At 33.2% G+C, this 5,353-nt stretch overlaps 1 long non-coding RNA gene across 1 annotated transcript; it reads left to right on the top strand.

Moving 5' to 3' along the window:
• Positions 1-4,660: 4,660 nt before the first annotated feature.
• LOC132746775 (uncharacterized) lies at positions 4,661-5,353 on the top strand. The gene is made up of 2 exons (XR_009628033.1): positions 4,661-4,789; positions 5,179-5,353. It is a non-coding gene; the product is annotated as an uncharacterized LOC132746775 (long non-coding RNA).

Below are 5,353 nucleotides of genomic sequence, written 5' to 3'. Positions count from 1 at the left end.
CTTCGACACCTGAGGTACGGTCTGGTGTTTGTGCGCATCTGACACAATCGTCTCAATTATAACAAACATTTGGTGCCAACTTATCTCAAATTCCTTTGATTAAATGACAAAGTTATGACCGGACACGCCAATTACCCTGTACACAGATATGTTAATATGTTGACCTCCAATGTTACCTTGAACTTGTAAGGGAGGCAACTGGTTTTTGCGCATGAACTAACAATAGTCTGATTATTATGAACAATTATGGCAAGTATTTTACAAAAACCCCTTCATAGATCCAGAAATGTTATGGACCGGGACACGAAATATACCCTGTAACAGACTATGTTAATATTTGACCTCCAAGTGTGACCTTGACCCTTGAAGGTAGGTGACTGCTTTTTCCGCATGACACATCGTCTGATAATTGTGAAACAATTTATGGCAAGTATTTACAAAATCCCTTCATAGATAAGAAAGTTATGGACCGGACACGAAATATACCCTGTAACAGACTATGTTAATATTTGACCTCCAAGTGTGACCTTGACCTTGAAGGTAGGTGACTGGTTTTTGCGCATGACACATCGTCTGAATTATTGTTGAACAATTATGGCAAGTATTTACAAAATCCCTTCATAGATAAGAAAGTTATGGACCGGACACGACATATACCTCTCAAATAGGCAATTTTGACCTTGAATCGAGCAAGTGTGACCTTTGACCCTGGAGGTAGGGCGTCTGGTTGTTGCGCATGACACATCGTCTTATTATAATAAACATTTGTGCCAAGTTATTTCAAATTCCTTTCATGAATGACAAAGTTATGGACCGGACACGAAAGTGTGACGGACGGACAGACGGACGGACAGACGGACAGACGGACGGACGGAGCCTATTTCTATATCCCCCTTTTTTCTTCGAAAAGGCGGGGGACAATTAATGTACTTCAATGTGACTGTAACACATTTACCATGCAGTTTTCATTGTGATGTTTTTAACCATGTTTCAGAGCGAGAAATAGCCACCACAAGACCTTTTGTTCTTTTCTTCTCAAGATTATAAATGGACAATATTACGTGTTAGTATGTTGTTACGAACAAAATAGTAAATTACCTCACTATAATAATGACGTTTTTCCTAACTGTTACGAGGGACAAATATTAGCAAATGATACAACAGGCTTATCTTATTTCCAGATGAGGTTTTGTTTCATCCACATATTTGATGTTAATTAGAGAATGAACACAATAGTGTTTGTCTTTAATTCAAATTTGAAATACATTTGTAGCAGTATAACAAATCCTACGAATACTGACATTGTTGTGGCTAGTGATTTCTCAAATTGATACCTCTAACACAGGAAATGAACAAGAAATATCACTTGAACAAAATGCGAATATACACAGTGACCTTCATTTTTTGAAGCCAGTAAGAATGTAAACTTTAGGCGTTTTTTAGGAAATTAATTTTGTATTTTAATAATTATATGCCCACTGTACACCTCACATCGTCAGGTTTCTGTTGGTGTAAATGTTATGTAGTTTAACAATTTTATAAGCAGGGGGGTGTAATAAACTCGTTGATTTTGTATACTGTCTAATTATTGCTTATTTAACGTTACCTTTATACTTTAGCATCATATGAATATAGATGTATGTGAAATAAACAAGAACACATGTATAGTTCACATATATAAAGAAAAGGAGAATTTTTTTTTTGTTAATTTCAAGATCTCACACGCTACGAATAACACGTTACAAAGAGCTCTACATGTTACAGGTGCCACTGGCTCTTGTTACTTGGTCGGGTGGGGGTTACGTTCATTGAACACCGCCTTTCCTTGTTGATCTTGTTTATCATATTTTGAGTTCTTATAAAAGTTAAAACACAACAGTTTACATATGCTTTCATGTGACATCATACTGTTACAGTAATAAATTCGTAATAATATGTGTTAAATAATAATGCTTGGTTAAATATTATATAGCGTTTGCCGTTATTATGCCTCATTGATTGTTCTTAAAACTTGTTCTGTCAGTAAGTTATATTGTTTAATATTTTGTTTGTTGAATTTTGTTGTTTTTCCGGTCTGGCGTGGCAGCCTGTATGTTCCATCTTTTAGCATGCTATCCCCCTCATTTATATATCAATTCTTCCCCTTTTTAAGCGTCTAGACAGCTCCCCTCTATGTTTTTATACAACTTGAGAATATTGTTGCATCATTTATTTATTAATAATATGTACCATTTGCTGTTTTGGTGTTTGAATGAAAATATTATAAAAAATGCGCAACCTTTAAAAGGGTTTGAAACAAATTGAATTATATAAGCCAATAGCGATTATTAAACATGTAGAGTATAAAAAATGTACATGTCCTTACATTTAAATAATTAAAATAAATGTTACAACCAAACAAGAAACACAGCGTTCATATATAAGTCAAAAATATTAAATGTTTCATCTAAAATGAGAAAGCATTATAATTTTTAATGTCACTATATACTTACCGTAGGATCAGTATTTGTTTAAAAAGATTTCGCAAGATGGTACCGATATGAAAAAGCTCTGGGATCACATTTCGTTATCTTAAGTTAAATCATACCATACACAGGGGTAATGCTATTTCGTTGCAAATGAAATGTCAACAGTCACAACTGCTAACTTGGCAATTGAGTTTGAACATTTCTACAGTTAAACAATTTGAATGGGAGAAACTGAAGCGGTTGGTGAACACCCTAGATTTGGACGTCTTTACTGAACGACGACATGTATTGCCAACCTTTGTCAATCAAAACGGTTGTTGACTGGAAAGGCAATTTAAATAGCCACATTATGCACAATCTGTAATAGTCACGATTCTTAAAATAGATAAATACAGAATCCCTAAAGAAAGCCCAACACGGCAAAATTGAAAATGTTGCAGGCTCGGTTTGATTGAGCCTGTTCATGGACGGTACTGGAAAGTGCAAGTTACCGTCCACGCCCCCTAGCACCGGCTTAAGCAGAATTCAACATTTAAACATGAAATGGTAAAATTTTGAATTTAGAAACATCCGCAGATGTGTTCATACGGCGGTTATCATGGAGCCTTCAATGTGACACAGTAGTGTCATTCCATGAAAAGCGGCGTATGGTCAAAAAAATATGAAAAACAAGATCAACAAGGAAAGGCGGCGTTCAATGAACGCAAATACCTGTATAAGTAGAATTCAACATTAAATATGAACTGGTAAAGTCATAGTATCTCGCTTTTTATTACTTTTGTAACTTCTTTCTTTAAAAAAGCGTTTAGTGCTAGGGGGCGTGGACGCTAACTTGCACTTTCCAGTACCGTCCATGAAAAGGCTCAATCAAACCGAGCCTACAACATTTTCAATTTTGTCGTGTTGCACTTTCTTTAGGGATTCTGTTTCTATCTATTTTAGGGGGCGTGGACGGTAGCTTGCAATTACCGGTAACGTCCATGGAACCGCCTTGGTGAAACCGATTTTGAAATATTTCAATTTTCCCGTCTTGAGCTTTCTTTCGGGATTCTGTTTTTACTCTGTTTATTGTGAGACCATTTTGAAAAAGCCAGACCTTCACAAAAATAAGATGTCAAAATTTTAAAACGTTTCAAAATATAGAGAGTACATGCTTGACATTAATTTATTGTATATCGTTATTATTTATACACTTTTACTAAAAAAAGTCTCCTTTTTTATCTAATGGGTCATTATGATAAACCCATGTCATTCTTTTTTTAAAGTGGGGCAATTTTCACATTTTGCCGTTAACTTAGAGATATGAATGTTTCAATATTGATGTTGTTTAAAATTTTTTGCGGTAAGTAATTAAGATTTTTACGTCCTGCATTTTTGTTGCCCAAGTTTGATAAGAACCCAATAAAGAAAAAAAACGGGTACTTGTAAAAAACCGCAAAACGTAATTGTTAAAGCAATGATATTAACTGCTTTATGTGAAAATATAATTTGCTAGTTCAATTTTTAATTCATTTCATCTGTAGTAAAGCAAACATGAATATAAAGGTCGTCAAGGGTGAGGGGCGCCATACACGGAACGTAGCCCCAAATACTTTATCTAGTGTTTGTTTTAAGACTATTATAAAATAGAAGAGAAAGTACTGAATTTCTAAGGCTAAATTGTTGTTATTGAAAAATTAATAATACAGTGTTGCGAGCATAGTAAAATATTATTGTAGGCCTAAATGTGGTTTAATTTCATTTCTCCAAAAGTTTTTCTTAGTTTGGTAAACGTTTACAGTTTCTAAAGAGTTCATCATTGACCAATTATTTGGAACTTCTTTTCTTTTCATTTCTTCTTGGCAGTTAGTACAGTTAAAGTGATTTAATATTTTGTATGGAAGTCAAAATACTACTTTGTTTACATTTTGCTACCTTTATGACAAATTAGTTTGCATTTAGCGCTACTTTTTACAGTTTACAAGCATCTAACATGTTCATTAACCTCAATTTGAAGATTATAAAATACATATCTACCTTTTCTAAATAACTAGAAATGTATTCGTTTCTGAGGAATAATGTGCCTTTAATTGAAAATTGAAACTAAAAAAACTGTAGAAGTCTTATTTACTTATTGGTGTGTTGCCTTATCATAATTATTCTATTGTATTTTGAATGATATTATGATATTTAAATCAATATCTGTAGTAATTTGTTTTCTTTCTTTTCAGTTGCGTACGTGTATGGTGAGAACTGTACCAGTTCTGCACAGGAATGTACGAGTTTTACATGTTCTCCAAACTTCCATAAAGAATGTGTTAACATGGTGTGCACGTGTAATCGTAAGAAATACTTATAATATTTACCAAAATTATCTTTATATGAGCAGAAACAAAACATTTTGAGTTCACGCATAGTTTTAAAGATTTAAGATCATAGTTTTTTCGTAAAACACTTTTTAAAAGTTTAAACTGTTCTATTTTGAATTCATTACATGCGCAAAATGTTGAAATAAATCTACCATTATGGTGTTTCATAAATTCAATACGTTTAACTTAATGACAAAACACTTTTGAAAGATGGAGAATATTACGTCCTCATTAATATATATATTTCTTTATATCATGATACGTGCACGATATATATATCGCAGATTATAATCTACATAAGACATCCAATTAGTCAGGTCATTTTTGGATGAAATTATTTCTGATACTTATTTTATTTTTAGCAAATCAAGCCGTTACTTGCTATTTTCAATCTGATTGTACGAACAGTGATCAACTACCAAATTGTAACAGAAATTGGCATTGCGTAGACAACAGATGCAGATGTTATTAACAATTCTATTATCGAGATACTGATATTAATTTGGCAAGACAACACTAGTAAAATCACGAAGTATA

This window comes from Ruditapes philippinarum, unplaced genomic scaffold (assembly GCF_026571515.1).
Source record: "Ruditapes philippinarum isolate M1 unplaced genomic scaffold, ASM2657151v2 ctg12495_1_1_1_1, whole genome shotgun sequence".
In the NCBI taxonomy this organism is placed as follows: Eukaryota; Metazoa; Mollusca; class Bivalvia; order Venerida; family Veneridae; genus Ruditapes; species Ruditapes philippinarum.
The sequence above is the reverse complement of the archived record's forward strand: the minus strand, read 5'-3'. Positions and strand labels throughout refer to the sequence as shown.